This window comes from Octodon degus, unplaced genomic scaffold (assembly GCF_000260255.1).
Source record: "Octodon degus isolate 3935 unplaced genomic scaffold, OctDeg1.0 scaffold00145, whole genome shotgun sequence".
NCBI lineage: Eukaryota > Metazoa > Chordata > Mammalia > Rodentia > Octodontidae > Octodon > Octodon degus.
This window is the reverse complement of record NW_004524721.1, coordinates 6,799,338-6,818,828: the sequence shown is the minus strand read 5'-3', so window position 1 is coordinate 6,818,828 and position 19,491 is coordinate 6,799,338. Positions and strand designations below refer to the sequence as shown.

General features: G+C 38.9%; 2 non-coding genes across 2 annotated transcripts; both read left to right on the top strand.

Moving 5' to 3' along the window:
* The first annotated feature begins 6,256 nt into the window (after window positions 1–6,256).
* On the top strand, window positions 6,257–6,417 carry LOC111812838. Its single transcript, XR_002818227.1, has one exon. It is a non-coding gene; the product is annotated as a U1 spliceosomal RNA (small nuclear RNA).
* An 866-nt stretch (window positions 6,418–7,283) lies between these two features.
* LOC111812831 lies at window positions 7,284–7,390 on the top strand. The gene has a single exon (XR_002818221.1). It is a non-coding gene; the product is annotated as a U6 spliceosomal RNA (small nuclear RNA).
* Window positions 7,391–19,491: the final 12,101 nt, after the last annotated feature.

Below are 19,491 nucleotides of genomic sequence, written 5' to 3'. Positions count from 1 at the left end.
CATCTCCCCACCTTGAGACATTTTAATTCTTGTGAGATAACCACCTCTGTCCTGCTAGTCCTTACTTTAACACCCAGCAGGATTGTCATCCTGGGCATTGATATTTATACATTATTACTTTTTCTTCTATAATATATATAAATATATAGAAAAGAATCATATATATATATATATATATATATATATATATATATGCCATTTTTGTTTGCTCTTTTCTGTTCAATAAGATTGGCATTCCAACAGTGGAAAAATATGAATCTACATTATCTACAATACCATTTTGACTGAAATAGAAAGTTCTTTCTGTTATATCTTCAACTTCTTTACCAATCTTCATCTGATCTTCCCCGGCTTACTGGGGAAGGCCTCCAAACAGGCCTCAGCTTTGCTGACACTGTGAAGCTGTTCCAGACTTGCAGGCTGTGAGAAAGTAGATTTCTCTGGTTTGAGACACCTGATCTGTGATTTTATCCTGGAGGCCCAGACCCTAGGAAATGAATAGACTCTCCTATCTATTAGTGTGTTAGACCATTAAAGATGTGATATTTGTGGTTACTTCCTCAAGTGGAGATGCTCTTTCCTACACTACTCCACAGACAGTTGTGGTGGAGGTGAAGTTGATGCTTCATCACCCTAGACTGCCAGTCACTATTAGCCTGCCATTTCTTCTTCATTTATGACCACCTCATTTGTTATTCTTCTAGTTGTTTTGCTTGTGAACCTCCTGGCCTCTGTGATGGGCTGAATTGTGTTTCTACAAAAATTCACATGGGAGTTCATATTCCTCAGAACCTTAGAATGTGACCTTACTTGGAATATACTGTAGAGAGTTTTAAGGAAGTAGCTAAGGCAAAAGGCTGTCAATAGGGTGGGACCTAATCCAGTATAACTGATATTCTTACCAAAAAAGTAAAAATCAGGAAACAGACACACATGGAAGGCCCTAGTGAGAAGAAAGCCATCTACACTAAGAGAGGCCTCCAAACAGGCCTCAGCTTTGCTGACACTGTGAGCCTGTTCCAGACTTCTAGGCTTTAAGAAAGTAGATTTCTCTCACTTGAGACACCTGATCTGTGATTGTATCCCAGAGGCACAGGCCCCAGGAAGTGAATAGACCCTCCTATTTGTGGACAATTTCAGCATCTAGCCTGAAGATTTCTTTCCATGCCCTGTGCTGGCTCCTCCTCCACCCCACTGCTGACGTCAGTGTTTGTGGAAATGAGCAATTTAATGGCCTCCTCATTCAATCACCAGCAAGGTCTTCTTCCACTCAACTCAAGCTGTGTGTTCCTCAAGCCACCCTGGTTTCATCCCAAATTTGAAGTGATACCTCCACATTTCTAGCAGTCTCACATAATTATTTCTAACATACTAGCTTTTCTAAATTTTCCTCCCTGTTTATTTTAACTCTTGACAACTTCCACCTCTCCTTGACCCATTCTTTCAAGCACATGCCTTGCTGTTTTATTCTATTGTCTTGCACCTGTTTGGTGAAACCCAAACTTCTAGGAATCCAAATACCTTCTTAATGTCTCCAGCTGGGACACATTAAATGTAACATTTGTTCACTTACTGGGCACATGGAACTTGCTTCCCACTTTACTATTAAATAATATCATTGACCTAGTATCTTTGTGTTTTTCTCTGATTACTTAAGCTAAATTCCTAAATATGTAGTTTTAAAATCAAAAGGTTTATCACATTGGAAATACAGAATCAAGTTGCCTTTCATTAATTTTTTAATGAGTTTCCATCAATGATATATTAAAATATGCATCTCATTACACATTTCCCAAGATGGAGAAAAATGGGTTTAACATTTCTAGTAAATTTAACAAATAGAAAATAATATATTTCCAGATTCTCTTCATGAATAGGGAGATGGGTCATATTTTTTTATAACTTGTTCATTGATTTTTGTAGGATGTCTTTTTTCTCATTAAATAATTATTTGATATATATTGACTCAGAAATTTAAAACTCATAAATGTTCTATTCCATTATTGTTGATTTAGGACATTTTTAAACACATAAATATTTTATTATGAATTATGTTTCTATTTTGATGATATGTCATATATATATTCCCTATTTTTCCCTTTCATATATGTGGTCTTTAATGTCATATTCATCTATATACTTTACCTTCAGATTCTAAAAAGCCATCTCAATTTTTTACTTTATATTAATTTTCCAATATTTTCAACTTTCAAGTTAATTGTATTACAGGTTTTTAATCTGACAATAAATTTATAGTTTCTTCCAATATTTTATCTAATTTCCTTCTTCTCTTCCTGTGTCTCAGATGCCTTTCTGTTAATTTCTTGTCTCCTTCCTTCTCTATATTTTTGTTCTTGTATTTTTTTATAGAGCACTTCACTTTTAGCAATTTGTATTATTGACTATGTTCCTATAAATTTTGTAATAGAATGTTGTTGGAGTATATGGTTCTTCTTCATCTTGAACATGGCATTACTCCACTTTGGGGCATAGAACTTTTACCGTTGGTTTTCTTTTGTCCTGTTTGATCATCTTGAATGAGGTATTTTCTCTTCGTGGCTGTTTTTGCTCATGTCCAGGATGGGTATGTTCTCTTTGATGTCCTTGCTGCCTGCCTGTTTGCTGTTAGAATCTATCTTACACGGGAGCCTAGGCTACTTTATAGCATGCCCTGTCTACTTCCCGAGTCCAGTGGCCACTTAGCTGTCATGGCTGTGCTGCACTGACAAAGGCCTTTCTGCTTTCCCACCACTTCTCAGGCCAAGGAAGAACTTATTCTCCAATTCTCGAAAGCATCTTATAGATCATCCCTTTTTGGAAATAGTACAAGAAAAACTGTCACCTCCCTAGCTTAGATGTTCCGACAGCTCTTTCTTCTCATTTTAACAATCGAGTTTGTGTTCCAAGATTGATGTCATAAATCTATCTTTTCCTGGTCCAATTTTCTTAAAAAGTTACATATCCAAACACATAGAGGGCTGGGGATAATTCTCAGTGGCACAAGCACCTGCCTGGCAAGTGCAAGGTCCTGAGTTTGATTCCTGGTACCAAAAATCAAACAAACAGATATAGAAAAGAAAGGTACACTTTCAATTGATAACAATGGCTGGAAAAGGATCCCCTGTCTTCCAGAAGTTAAGTGTCTGTGCCTGATGGATTCTCTCATTTTGATCTGGGCCAACCCCAAGCCAGATGCAGGCGTGCCTGCAAGCCAGTGGTGGGACCCCCTAGTGGCCTCTCCTTGGGCTCTGTCCACGCTTGGTTAGTGTATTACCTCTTCCATCCCTGGGACCAAACACCTGACATACACAATTGAAGGATAAAAGATTTATTTTGGCTCACAGCTTCAGAGATTTCAGGTTTTATTTGACTGGACCTGCGGCAGAAAGAGCAGGGCAGAACGGCAAGGCTGAGCGAAGCTGCTCAACCTGCTGCAAGCACTAGGCCGGCAGTGGGAAAGGACTAGCAAGCCTGCAGGGCGGGGCTGCTTGCGAAGCCACGCCCCCAGTGACCTGCTTCTTCCAATCAGCCCCACTTTCTAAAAGGACATTCAGCTATGAACTCATCAGAGGATGACTCCACTGACAAATAATCCTGCCCGCCCCCAGTCCAATGGCCTTTTATAAGCTTCACCTCTGAACACTTGAGCCTTTGAGGGGACATTTGGATCTAAAACACAGTAATTAGTATAACTGGCTACAACATGACCAGTGTTCACATTTCTGGTGCTCTTCAAATTGTGCCTCTATTCTAGTGTTCCTGTAAATACTTCAGGGACAGGATAGAAAAGGGTGGTTGTGACATACACTAGCTACACTTCAGCTCAGTAGGGGAGCGTACATTTTTCTTAGATGCTATAAAATGTTTTTAAAGGAATAGGTATAATGGAGGGAAAGAAACAGATTGAATTCATGAAACTTCTGTATTATCTTCCAATTAATCATGTTAAAAAACATAACATGGAATTGTATCAATTAAAGTTTTTTACCGACTTAATACATTTTAGATGTTTTTAGTTTGGGAAAGTGCATTCAACATAAGTAACACATTATTCATAGTTACTGGTATTTTCAGATCATCTTCAACATACAAAGAAAAAGAAAAATCTATTATATCAATCTCAGTCAATCATTAGGACACAAAATATTTGAGTTTCTGAGATGGGAAGAGTTTGACTGAACTGATGACACTCTGCTGGTAGTTGCATATGCCATTTTAAGAACCGTAGGTTAGTAGCAAGGCCATAAACTCTGGAGCTAGAGTACTTGTACCTAAAACTTCAGCTACATCAGTTACTACAGATCTGAAGGCAATTTTATTCAACTTGTCTGTGTATTTATTTCCTCAAAATGAATAAGTTCTACAGCCTTACAGCTAAAATTATGGTGATTGTAGTTGTAAGAAACAGAAAGCCAATTCAATTGAGCTAATTGAAATTTGACAAGTAACTTATAATTTGAATATTAGAGTTCCTCATAGAGTACAATACAGCAGTAATCTGGTACCCTCATGTATATCAGTTTTATTCCCTTGCTCTATATACTAGTTTTTGATTTCCAGTGTACAGGTTGGAAAAAAATGGCTTCTGCTTTTAAAGGCACATCTCATCACATTTCCAAAACTGACTGTGCCCAGGTCAGGTGCTTGACCTTGGACCAGTCACAGTTTAAGGATGATTCAGTGAAAGGTCAGTCATAAAAGAGATGGTGGCGATCGCAAGAGGGCAGAAGGTAGGGAAAATAATTGTTCTGTTACACAAAATATATTTTTGGACTATATTCTCCTCACAAACTTAAGAGGCTAAGAAATATCAGTCATCTCATGAGTAAATAGAGCTGAGATTTAAACAAAGTCTGTTCTTAAGTACCACACTATGCAGCAAACCTTTAATTACATGGTAACTGAAAGAAATAGGAAGATCTTAAAGTGATGACATAAGATACAAAAATTACAGGTTCAAAAATACTTAAACAGGGTGGGGGAGATGGCTCGGTAGAATAAGCACTTCCTTGGCAAGCACAAGAGTCTGAGTTCAATCCCTGTTCTGCAAAAAAAAAAACAAAACTTAAACAGATTCAACCAAAAGAATTTCCAAAATGGACTCTTAGAAGTTACAGCAAATAGAATCTTCAGACCTATTCCAGGCAAGCATAAGCCTCTTGTCATTATTCTTAAGTTTCAACATGTATATGAAATGAATTATAGGGTAAGCATTAGAAAACATACAAGAAACATTTAAGAGCCAAGAGAATATATTAACTTTTTAAAAGTGCTTCTCTAGGGGCTGGGGAGATGGCTCAGTGGAATAAGCACTTCCCTGGCAAATGCAAGGGCCTGAGTTCAATCCCCAGTTCTGCCAATAAATAAATAAATAAGTGCTTCTCTAAAATCAAAAGGCAGTAGACAAAAGTTAAGGTGCATTGATAGTGCAAAGGTAACTTTTTGAGACCACTTTGGGTTAGCTCAGAAATAAAATAACACGTTAAATATTATCAGTGCAAATGTCTTCAGCTTACTTATCAAAGAGACATAGTTTGAGATTTGAGTAATTTTGATTTCTGTCTTTCTTACTATATAAATCTTTCATCATACATTGTAGATTCCTGTGAGCATGAAGATACTTTATTTTTTATTAAAATACATGAACCTTGTTTAAACAAAGTGGTGGTAAGTTAAGTAATTTCAATGAACAATTCAAAACTCTCTACCCCAAAAGTAAATTCTACAAATCAGAAAGGTTTTTATTAAGCTTTTTCCTAAATTCCAGACACGTAATAGATTCTTTTCATCTTAAACAATCCCAACAGACAATTTAGAAACCAATCTACATTCTTACCCTGCCTTTTTGTCTGACTCTGTTTCAAGTGTTTCTGCCAAATCTAGAAGCCCACATCTAATTGGCTCTCGTTTGCATGTCCTTTGGGGAGGATGTCCTTCATTGGCCCCACTAGATCCATGTTATCCTTCTCCAGTGTGCTCTTTACCCCCAGAGGGTTGATCCATTAAGTAAGTTCCTTTCCTTTCATCTTCTAATTGAGTTTGATCAGTAGAGATATCCGGCGAGGGATTGGAGGGAAGGAAGAAAGTATCGCCAGATTACTGTTCAAGGTATTCTTCAGTATAAGGTGATAATGTTTGACTTGTTTCCTTGGGAAGAGCTGTCATCATTTTCTTTGGCTTTTTTTCTCTTGGGCTTGTCCAATTTCCCAAAGACTTAACCAATCTCTTCCTACCCCCAATAAATATGGCTATAATAATACATACCTGGCAAGGGAAATACCGTGACCACAAACGTTTTCCCAGGGAGAGGCTTATGCATTGCACTCTGAATGTGCTGACCCCTGAGGTGTCCCCAAAGGTGGGAAACTCAACTGCACAATTTGTGGTAGTGGGAGACTGCATTCCTGCTTTCTCTGCTAATGGTGTGCGTGGGGAACCTGGCTATAATATGCATCAAGAAAGAGAGCCGAAGGTTTCAACAGTCCATAAATAAATTCCTATTCACTTATCCTTATTTATCATGCCATGTATCTTCAGTTGTGCCTGGGATCTACTGAACTAGAGATCGGCTGTTTTGTCCTCTGCAAAGAATGAGCTTCCCACTTGTGCTGGCTTATAGGAGGTGCAGCTAGGTAGCTACAAAAAAACAAAGGGTCTGTATGGAAATTTCAGTGCTTTTAAAGTAATTTCAATCAGTCCTCATAAGTCATGAGGACTCATAAGTTTTCCTTTATGGATTTCAAGACCTTGCACTCCCCTTCATCTTCATTTTCAAAAGAACCCAGCATCACAAGTTCTTAGAAGTCTGGAGGGTTCTGATGTATAGCTCTTGCTAATTTGCTTTTCATTCAGTTTAGGATCCGACTTTCTAAAATTATCAATAGTTGTTATCTTCTTTTCCTTTTTCTTCGTGAATTTATGATATCAGTTTCTTTTTCATTTTTGTTTTAGTGGAGGTTTGGGAAAGAATGGAATACAAGTCTGTTTGTAGTCTACTGTCTTAAAGTAGTGATCTCTTCTTCCCTTATTTCTATTCCAGACAGCTTCTGTCTCCAGTGAGCCAAATACAGTTCATCCTCATCAGTCATTAGTGGCCCATGGTGTTATGTCTAAAGTACAGGTCTCATGTTCATTTTACTTGATACTTCAGCATTGTTATGATGTTGATCACTTGCTGTAGAAAGTCTACTTTGTGGATTTCGAGACCTCACCTTCTCCTGGATTTTTCTTTTGTCTTTTCCTTCTCAATATGCTGTACAAGCAATACTAATAAGCTTCAGGTCGTGCTCGCTTCGGCAGCACATATACTAAAATTGGAACGATACAGAGAAGATTAGCATGGCCCCTGCGCAAGGATGACACGCAAATTCGTGAAGCGTTCCATATTTTTGGACTCTTTTAGAATATTTTGCTGAGTTTACACACCTATAATATTCAACAACGGAACTTAAAAAAATTGGGGTATAACTATGAATGTCCATTTTGTATCTGTGTATTCAAAGTGGTTGGGATAGATATATAGCTGCATTCTCTTAATGAATAGAATGATTTTTTCTAATGGTGTTTGTAAATAGGATCACAAGTCTGCATCTTGTACAGCAATTAACCACTAAGAAGAATATATGCAGTGTATTATTTGTTGAAACTGTACTTTCGATTTGATTTGAAACTGTCTCATTGCTATATGTTTATCAATAAAACTTTGAAAAGAAAAAAAAATAAGCTTCAGGTCTGTCAAAGCTCATGTCTCTTCATACTTCTTACTCTGTGCCATCACGTTAGGAAGTCTTAACCATGCCTCTGCCTTCTGTTTTCGCCCATTTTCACATAACTTCTAAATCTATGTCTCCAGCCAGATGTCATTACAGAACCTTTAGTGTTCATCCATCGTCTCCATCTGAATGTCCTAAGGGAACCTCGAAACCAGTATATGTAAAACTGAAGAAACTCCTGCAACACACACAGAACACACATACACACACACACACACACACACACACACACACACACAATCTGTCCTAAACCATAGCATTTCATATTTTAGTGAATAACACCATCATCCATCCTGTTCAATAAATCAACGCTCATCCGTAAGGATATACACATATGCACTTGGAAGACAATTACTGTCAACACTGGAGAGTCACATGGTGCCATGATGTATTATTTTTACGAGCAAAATATTTATTGCGGGAAAGAAAGCTTCTGTCCTGGGGGAGGGGGGCCTGAGCAGGTTGTCCCCAGGATCCATGGTGTATTTTTTTAAACAAGAAATATACCTTTATTTTTGTATACAAAGATATTTAGATGAGTTGTGAACAGAATAACTTAGCTCATCCTGAATAATACAATATATATCACAGGTTATAACTACACATTCCTTTTAGTTATTATCTTTGTCCATCACTAAATTGTTAAATTTAGTGGTACAGAAATTGTGTCTAGGTTTTACATCCCCAGAAATTGGCATATTCCTAGCACATGAGAAGTACTTATAAATTATATGTTTGATAAATGAAAGAATAAATAAGATAAGAAAACCCAGAACTTAATATTATGTTGATACAGCCCTTCATAAATATCGGTAAGGCAAATTAATAAGTTGATTTGTGCTAAAATTTATAACCACTTAGGGATGTGAGCCTAAAATAAACATCTTCAATCTAGAACTAGGGATTATATGTTCTATGAAGTGGCCCTAGCTTACACACCATAACTATCCATCCAAATTCTGACGTCAGGGAGCTTCAGTGGCAGCTTGTGCTTGCTCCCTGGTCACACTCTCCTTGGGGCAGGGCCCCTGGACCTGTGTAGAAAGAGAGAGAAGTGAGGTAATTTCTCTGCATCCTCCTGGAGTAGCCCTTGTTTAACAGAATGTTCCTCCACCCCCCTCTTCTGAAAAATATTCTACAGCTTCACATCTAGGCAGCATTCTCGAAAGCTTCACACCTCCCTAACTACTCACTGCTGCTCTCCCTGGGTGCTCTTATCCTTCCTGTCTCTGACTACCTCCTTCCATCCCCTCAGAATCCATCCCCTCAAAAGACTTCCTGTTCTTGCTCTGAGCTCTGATGGCTCAGTCTCCCAGTGTGACAGACCCTGTTTGACCTTCCTCTCTCTTCCCAGGGTCCTCTGCCAATTTCCAGGTACTTACAAACATCACCCATAGAATAGATATATTGTAGTCTTGCTTATCCTCTAACATGAACAACCTATAAATCCATCTTTCAGAGACTGCTGTGAATTTTTTATTGTGTTCTCAAACCGGGAAGCTATTTTTAAACATAATTTTCAAATTGGACTCTGGAAAATGAGGTAGACCAAATTCTAGCATTTTCAACAAATAAGTGACTGAAAGTCCATCCCATTAAAGGAGTTTTTAATTAAAAAGAACAACCGACAGGTGCCTCATTGTTCAAGTATACTGGATCATTCAGCAGCCTTCAGAGGAAACAGAATAGTTCGCTGCATGGTTAACATCTCCTAGACTAAATTAACCCTAATACAAGAGCAGGGCTGGCCATTAGAGACTGAGGTAATTTTGGTTGAAGTGCTGCTAGTTCTTTACTTTCGTTTCTTCAAGTCTCCCAGAATAGCATAGAGAAGAGTAATCATGGCCCCAGTTCTTTTATGTTCTCCCAACTCCATCATTTTAATATGAATTTCAAAGAATCCCAGCTGATAGCACCACTGAGGGGGAAAAACCAGAAACAGAAATGTAAATAGGCAGGGCATGATTTTTCCCTTCACTTCGGAACTGTGATCTCCCTGAAAGAAGAGAAAAAGATTAACACCACTTTGAATGTCCAATACCTAGTGGGGAGTACATAAATAAATAAATATTTGCTGGATACATTCCACAAAAGATATTGCAGTGTCTTCAGTTAACACATTATAATCTCAGAGAAGAGAGAAAGTCACCATGTTTTACTAACTTATGATGGGTTTCATGGGTCAGTAAATTTTCTACCGCAGGGTATGAGGGTCTCCTTTTGCTCTACTTCTGAGCCTTCTGTCTAGTACAGTTGGTCAGGACTCTTTGCTCAGTAGAGGGAAAAATGACAGGACACAGAGAGAAAAAGGAGTAGAAGTCAAATAGTCAATTAAAGGAAGCATTTGCTACAAGCAGAGCTCTATCATTCATAATAATGATCTGTAGTCATAGCTGAAACAGATTTATAAATTCATTCAGGCCTGTGTGCTTCCCTTTCTGCATCAGAATCACCTGGCAAGTGATGGGTTCACCGTAAAAATATTGAATCGAAAGTCCAGGCCCAGGAATGTAGCCAAGTGGTAGAGCATGTGCTTAGTACATGGGAGGCCTTCAGTTCAATGCCCAGCACCAGAGAAAAGGCCAGGGCTGGGAACCCAGGGATTTTCATTTCTTGTGTCTGTGGTTTGTATGCATTTCTGATGCACAGCTACTTAGACCACCACACTTGCCTCTAGGAATATTTAGAATGAGTGGATTTCTACCTCTCTACCCTTACAGAGGAGGGATGAATCTTTTCCTCAAGAACTTAACAAAGAGTCAGTTACAGAGAAAGAGAAAGCAACTTAGATTCAGGTATGCATGGATGTGTTTGCAGAGAAGGACAGAACTATGATTAAAAATACTTCTAATTTAAAAGTTGAGAGCAGTAAAAAATAAAGTTTAATAAGTATAAATGCAAAGCATTTTAAACATTTCTAAAGAAAGGGAGTGAGGCAAGAGACTCAGACAGGGCACAGCAGAGACCAGAGGGCCAAAAGGATTTGGTGAGGAAGGGAGGGAGGACAGGGCTGTGCTTCTGGGAAAATTTTTCAGGGTCTGATCGCTTTCTTCCAGTCTTGCCAAGTCTCAGTCTTCCTCTCCTGGAAGAAGAGTCAATAGGGAAAAGTATAAGATGTCTACTGTTTATTGTCCTTACAAATTCCCAGTTCCTATTTTATGAAAGCAGCCCCAAAGCTGTGGATTGAGAATCTCTGGACCAGAGAATCCCTCAGAGCCTGCCCAGCCCTGATGCTAAGAGCCTCTGAGATCTCCTTGCCTTTAACATTGACTTTGATGGGCAACTTCCAAAAATAGACATTAAACTCCACAAACAGCACAGCAACCAGTTTGGGCAGAACTTCTCATTGCTGATGGTTTGAATGGCTTTTTTTTTACCTGCAGTAGAATATTCAGTGCCATTTTTGGAAAGCTTGTAATGGCACAACCTTTTACTAAGCACTTCCCTTGGGGTATTCTTTGATTTGGGCACCAAGGGATAGCGATGATCTAAGGCAGGTAAGAATGTGGCTGTGGTGATACACAGGGTCCTACCACATATGAACAGTTGTTCTAGTTTCTATCTGAACTGGATTACTTTGGGCCATGTTATGTTAGCTTTCAGTACAAAGAATAAGTTAATGTATACATTAAAAAAGTTTAAATGCTTTCAGCAGAAGTTCTAAATATATAAAAGTATAATGCTTTAAGAGATGGGTTTATTAGCCTCATGAAAGTGTCACCATGTTTAGACTAAAGCATCTAAAATTATCTTTCTGGTTTTTGTTTGGTTTTTGTTTTTTTTTTTTTTTTTGTTTTGTTTTGTTTTGTTTTTTATTGGCAGTCCCTACAATAGAAACTGCTCAGGATCACAGGCTTGGAGATTTTCCTTTCAGAGCTAGAATGTCATAGACTTTCAAGGGCCTGTGTGCACTGGGAATGGTGGTGAAAGCTCATAATTTCAGGACTCTGGGAGGCAGTTGGATCACAAGTTCAAGCCTGGCTTGGCCAACTCAGGAACTTAGGGAGCCCTTACCTCAACAATTAAAAAGGGCTGGGGATGTAGCTGAGTGGGGAAGCCCTGGGCTCAGCCTCCAGTGCACTTCCGGGCTCACCACCACATGCTCATTGGAGGAGAGGCATTTGCAGCCACAGTGCTGAAGGTCACTGGTCCCCATTTGAGGGGCCGCCTAGGAGCAGCAGTGTGATTCGCCCAAGCAGCTCTGCCCCGCACAGTGCCTACTTCTCTGGCCTCTTCCTTGGAGTGGCACGCAGCTACCACCTGGACCCTTCAGCCCGGGACAGGACCCTGGCCTTCTTGCTCTGTTCCCTGAGATTTTCTTCCTTGTGCTTCTGAGATAGGATTTTGTCCTTGACACTATACCCCAAATGGCCTTAATGATGAGATCTCTAAAAATTTATACTTCTGGTTTCCTAGGTGATAATTTAATATCATTCCTCCTTGCCTGTAACCTACTTGGAAGGGAGCCCATTTCATTCTAGTCCCCTTGCTAGTGTGATTTTCAGTATATAACTCCCAGCAAAGTGACCAGATCCCCTGGCTATCTATGACAGAGATACCATTTAAGGATGATAATGATAATGGGATGTTTTTATGTAGGATGATCGTGTTTAAGGAGGAGTAAATTAAACAAATACAGCTTTGGAGTTAAGTCTGTTAATAAGCATTTTTTCCCAGCCTTTGTAAGTAATATAGGCATGTTGTTTTTTTAAACTCTTCAAATATATTACTATAGCATTAATAATAAAGGAATTGTTATGGAAGAATGTCAAGTGTTATGATATCTTACTTTCAGTTTGCTTCAGGCAGAATAAAGGCCAGGAAACATTAACTTCTTTTTAAAACATATTCTGTCTCAGCGCCTGTTTGCAGCATGTAAGTCACAGTGGTCGTGGTGAGTTGGTACGCGTGTGTCCCGCAGCCTCACCCTTTTCCTATTCCTTTCTCTCCCAGCCCTCCCCACTTCCTCCAGCTCTCATCCTTTTTCCATTCACAAAAGCCCTATTTATGTTTTTTCCTTCAGCTCTTTTTGCATCTCTTTTCCTGTCCTCCCATCTCCTGTTCCCCTTCCCATTTGAGAAAGGTGTCCTGCTTCCCATTATCTTTTACTTTGTTGCTTATTTGCATTTTGGGTTTCTCATGTACAAGAAACCGCACGAAGACATTGAGACCTGTGTGTCTGATTTACTTCACTAATGATCAGTATGGTCCCTGAGTGCATCCATTTACTTACAAATACTTCAAGTTTATCTTTCCTTACTGTAGACAGTACTTTAAAATGTTATTTTTCATTTTATTTCCACTGTCCCTGTGCCGTATGAGGAAGGTAACTCTTCAATATCTGTGGTAGGATGTATTTTGTCTAATAACACAGACATGAAACTTAAAGGAAGAGAGACTTCTAGAAATTTCAAGTTAATTTGGGTTGAATAGGACAAATGTAAACACAACAGGTTTATAGGCAGACAGAATGGGTTTCCAAAGATGCCCATGCCCGAATCCCTGGAAATTCTGACATTAGCACATTACATTCCAAAGGGGAATTTATGGTTATTGATCATGAAAAGTTTATTCTAGATTAGCTGGCAAGATCTTTTTTGTTGTTTGTTTGTTTGTTTGTTTGTTTGTTTGTTTGTTTTGTGAAACCAGGCATTGAACTCAGGCCCTTGTGCTTGCCAGGGAAGTGCTTATTCCACTGAGCCATCTCCCTCAAGGTCTAATCTAATCACTGTAAATCTTCAAGAGCAGAGGACCTTCTCGAGTTAGTCAGACAGTTATGGCAGAAGGGGAAATTGGAGAAATTTGAAGCATGAGCAGGTTCCACTGCCCACCCCTGGCTCCAAGACAGAGGCACCTTTATGACAAGGGAGTGGAGGTTTGGAGGATCTCAGAGAAGTCCCCACTGGGAAACCTGCAAGGACACCAGGGCTTCAGTCTAAGTTCATCCTTCCAACAGTGGGAGTGAGACAACAGTGTATTCTTTCCCCAGAGCTGCTACCTAAATGCCCAACCCAGGCAAAGAGTCAGCTTCTGTCTTATGAGCCTCAGAACCAAAAATCAAAGTATGTCACCAAGATTTCTGACCTACAGAACTCTCAAATAACAAGCTTTGGTCTTTAGAGCTTCTGATTTTGTCACACTTTATGACAACAATAAGAAATAAAACAAGTAGCCTGAGAGGGCTTTTACTTTGTTGTTTACTTACATATTCATTTTAAACTTACCGATTTTGTGAAGATGGAACCTCTGCATTCTTATGAGTAGGACTAAAACATTAGACCTGAAGTCTGGACCTGGTCACCTGAGTACATTTAGATGAATTCGGGAACATCCTAATACGTTCAGTGGTTCCCAAATGGTTGGCTTTCATTTTATATTAACGTCTCTCTGCCCAGCTTCTTGGATCATATAAAAGTTGGATCTGCAATAAGACTTTTAAAAAGGGAGAATATTAAATGAAAATATTAATCAAGATTAACTTTTAAGTTCGTTGGACATTTTTGAATGTATAGATCATAAATATGATAGTCATGCATTTTTAGGTTCAATTTTATTTATTTATTTATTTTTATGAGTGGAACATATTTATTGAGGGAAAGATAGCTCCTGTCCAAGAGGACAGGAGGGGGGCCCAAGCAGGTTGTTCCCCTGGTTCAATTTTAAAATAAAGAATTTGAAGTCCAAAATTGGATGATGAAGGAAATTAAAATCTGTTTGCAGTTATTTACAGATGTCCATCACTCATGTTGACCAAACAATGTAGGTACTTGAGAATAAAATTATTAGTCACTTTCTCATCTCTTGGACAACATGCCATTAGACTGTGTGTGTGTGTGTGTGTGTGTGTGTGTGTGTGTGTGTGTGTTTAGTAAGAATACCTAAAATAATCTATCATCAAAAATATTTTTCAGTATATAGTACAGCATTGATTTGGTCAGCTTTCCTGTTGCTGAGACAGAATACTTGACCTGCCACTTGCACTTTAGATTTTCACAGGCTGATGTGGCTCATGATTTTGGAGTGTTCAGTCCATAGCTGTCTGACTCCAAGGTGGAGCATTGGTGCAGAAGGGATAGGGAAAGAAAGCTGCTCACCATCAGGAGACAGCTGACAATGAGAGCCCAGAAGAAAGGCAAAGCTGGATGAGTAAGGGAAGTGACGCGGGGTGGAGGAATGCTATCTCGTTTCAAATATATAAAAAATTTTTGTTGTGAATAATTAAGATACGGGGGTAAAAAAATAATATTTAAGATAGACATCATAATGTTTCAGTATACATGTAGAGAGTAAGAAGTTGTTATAGGGAAGCAAACTGACATACCCATAACCTCACATAGTTTTCCTTTTTTTGGTCTTCATGACAAGATCAACTAAAATCTCATTTAGCAAGAATTCATATACAGTACAATTTTATGACCTACCATCCTCACGTTGTACCTTAGCACTCTAGACTTGTCCACCCACTTTGTCTACTCCTTTCTATCCTCTGATCTTATCTCTCCATTAATTGTCTTCTACTCCACCCCAGTAACCACTGTTTTGTGTTGTGTATTTGCATTTTTTCAGAGGAAAGCTTTGTTAGATAAGTGGATCTGTGAAAGCCTTTAACAAGGACGTAGGACAAAACAAATGTAAAATGAGCAAACCGTTGGACATGGAGTGGGCCAGGCCAAGGGAACAGAGCATATGACATCACTGTGTGTGCAGGAAAAATGTGAGGCCACAGAAGCTGCTGGACCACAAAGCAGGGAAGAGTGACAGGTGAGGAAACCAAAGTGGTAGGTGAGGGCAGGGCTGGTGGAGCCTTGCAGGTCAAGAGAAAGATTTCTTTCCATTCTGAGAAAAAGAAGGTGCTTTTGGAGGGACTGATGGAAGCAGAGGAGCAACACAGCAACTGCCTCATGTATCCAGATCTTACATGTTGTATTCCTTGAACAAATAGTCAATATTTATTATCTTTTCTCCTGGGTCTTTTCTTCTGAAGTCAGACTCTAGCAAGGATAAGATTACCACCCGATTTCCAAATTCCATGTATGTTTTCAGTATTCGTTTTTCTGATGGTTGGCAACCCTCAGTGCCTTTGACTTTGGCCTCTACTTGGAGGTTCCTCTTTATACCCCAGTCCCAGCAGCCATTATCTCCATGGTACTGGGAAAACTGACTAATCTCTGTATTCCTTAGTTTCCTCACCTGTGAAATGGGAAACAGGATTAGAGCAACTGCATAGGGTCCTGGTAAAGGTCATTAAAGATTACATGTTAAACATTTAATAAATACTAGGGATTATTATATCCCAAGCCAAAATCCTGATCTTACCCTTCTCCCAAACCTGTTCCTCTACTATAAGGATCAGTACCTGTTATGGTTCAGTATGTCACCTCCAAAATTCATTTTGGCCTGTGTGAAAACTAAAGATACCATCGAATTTAAAGGTCACCGTTATCCTCAAGAGCGAAGTTCTCCTGCAGGCTGAGCCTGGGAGACGCGCACTCTGTCCATTCCCAAGCCCCGCCTCTTCTCCCTGACCACAAGCGCATGGCCACGCACATGACTCTCCTTCCCTCATACTCGGAGGCTCTGAGCTTTTCTGCTGGCCACTTTACTGCTTTCTACAAATTTTGCTTGGATTCTCTTCACAGGCCCTTAGGAATTTCTCTAATGATCACAAACAGCCCTCGTAATAAATCCAACTATTTCCTCCCTGCCAGCAAGCAACGCTGTGCTTTCGTTCTGCCTGTGATCTCATGGGATACGCACAGCAATGTCACGAAGTAGGTGTCAATGCTCTATTGTACAGATATGGGCACTGAAACCCATGGGAATTAAATAATACAGAAAAAGTCGCACCCAAATAAGTCACACAGCTGGGATTAGAACCAGATCCACCTGATGTCAAAGCCCAAACTTCCCAACAGTGTGCTCTTATTACACCTTAAAGCAAGCCTATCTTAGCAAAGTCTCTTCAAATTATTCCTGTTTGTATATTTTAAACCTTTGGTGACCCTCCATTGTGTACAGGACAAGACAAGAATGCACCTAGCCCAGCATAAAACACCCTTTGCTATTGTGTGCCAACTGGTCCTTTAAAAAGTTAGTTTACTTACGTCTTTCTATTTATATTTGTCTAATTTTATTGTACTTTCTTTTATATCATGCTGTTTCTATTTTGGTGTACACGTTTCTCTCTTCTTTCTCAACACACACACTAGTATTTTCAGCTTCATACAAATTCTTCCTCAATGTTTTGCATATTCATACAGACCTTTGCAAATATAAATATACATTTATAAATTTAAATCAAATATTCATGGGTTTTGTTTATAGCATTGGAAATACAATTTCATTGCTATATTAACAGAGAGAGAAAGCATAGGGAGATGGGGGAGAGAGAAGAGATTTTGAGGAGTTAGCTTAGCTGATCATGAGACCTGACAAGCCAGAAATCTTCAGGAAGGGCTGGTAGGCTGCACCTTTGCCATCATAGGAGACAGTGTGGAGACAGAATTCCTTCTTTCCCTGGGATAAGGGAAAAAGCCTTTTCCATCTTAAAGTATTTAGCTAATTGCACCAGGCCCACCCAAGCTCTGCAAAATAATCTGCTTTATTCAAAATTGCTCATTTAAATGTTAACCACATCTAAAATCTATCTTCACAGTAACATTGAAACTGGTGTTTGACCAGGTATCTGGATACATAGCCAGGTCAAGTTACTGCAAAATTAACCATTGCAGTGCCTTTCCTTATGCCTTACTTTTTCTCACAAACAAAGTATCACTGATGCTTCTTATCAGCATTTACAATGACATCACTTTCAATTACTTAGTTCTGTTTTTTTGTTTGTTCTGAGACAGGATCTCACTATGTGGTTCAGGGTGGCCTTGAACTCACTATGCATCCCAGGCTGGCCTCAAACTCATGACACTCCTCCTGCCTCAGCCTCCCTGAGTGCTGAGATTATAGGTGTGTGTGTGTGTACCACCACAACTGACTGGACTCACTCTTTTTAATAGATGAATAATGTTTTATATTTTACATAATAATAAAATTATAATAATGTAAAATAATAATGTATTATAATTTATTCATTTACCAATTTATGAATATTTAATTCCTTCTTTGATTTCTTTGGGTGGAGAAAGATCAGAACAAATAATTCTACACATTGGAACTCTCTTCCTAGATACTTTTGGATTAGTTTCTTAAACTTCAGTATCTACTTTTCTACCAACAACATGTAAGAGAAATTTCCCTTTTTTCTGACTAGCCCATGAGATTACAGCTCTAGCTAATTAATGTCAATCCAATAGAGGGGAAATATGCCATGTTGTTATGTGTCTAATTTGTGTTCCCAAGACTCCTGAGGAGCTTGAGTATCTTTAATATAGTTATTAAAGCCAGTTAGACATTCTGTTGTGAACTGTATTTTGAAAATTGGATTTTAAAAATTGCTCCTTGCACATTTTTTTATTTCTGTGCCTTTTTATCAACTTACAGAATTTAACTTCCAAGTTCTTGTGTGGTTTTGCAAATATTTGTAATTTCTCTTTTCATATTCTTTGTGAAATAACATAACATTCTTTTGTGTGTGTGTGTGTGTGTGTGCGCTGGGGATTGAACTCAGGACCTCACACTTGCCATTCAGGTGCTTCTGCCACTGAGCCATCTCCCCAGCCCTACAATTTAACATTCTAAGAGTTTTTGTTGAAGTTCTTTTCATAGTCAAACTGTCTTTGGCTTCATAGCTTCAGATATTCCTATTTTTGCTTAAGGACTCCCTTTTGTTTAATTGTTTAACATTTAAATTATTCATTCTTCTAAAATTCATTTTTGCCTTTCACGTTTCATATTTTACCTAAGCTACTTCAAACTGGCTAATTCTCGGTGCCAGAAACATATATTAAACTTTATCCAATTCATATTTAGAGGAGAAATGACTAAGCTATTTTTCCCTTAAAAATTGAAATATCTTGTCATCTGCTGATGTCACACAGATATTTACATCTTTTCCTGGATTCTTTATTCACCTATCAATTTTGCTCCTGTGCTGATTTGATTAAAGAAACATCATAACGAGTTTTATAAACAGTAACACATAACTTCTCCCGCTTCAGACAGGAATATGCACTATTTGTTCTCCTAGGTCTCTTGGGGATTTATTCTTCCATGAAAATATCAACTTATTCCACATACTCCCAAAAGTAAAATAAATGAAATAATCTTTCCTGCACAAAAGCAAATGCACAGCCCCCTGCGATCCACACATACTTGCAATGTAGTCTATGTAGTACAGGAGACATGCTGTCCCCTGGTGCGTCTCCCTGTCTCCATAGTGTCACCTACTTGCTGAATGTATATTACAGGGCACATTGTGGGTTCAAGGTGATCAAGCCCGAAGGAAAATCCCCCAGTTGAGTCTGCATAATTCTACTGTGTTTATTAAAAGGCACTAAAAAAGATGAAAGCTTAGTAACAGGGAATTTTTTCTTTTAGTAAGTTTCTTTTCTAGATAAGGACATAAAGTTTCCCATCGCTATACCTGTCTTTCAGGATTTTAGAGTGTGAGGAATACCCTCCCTGCAGTGGGCGCCCTCAAGTCAAGATTTTGGCACTAATCTCTCCAGTCTCCTGGGGTGTCGGCACCCTTGCTTGCAGCTTCACCCTGCTTCCTAAGCTTCCAAGCCAGGTGCCAGGCCGGGGTGATGTCCCCCTCACCTGCCTG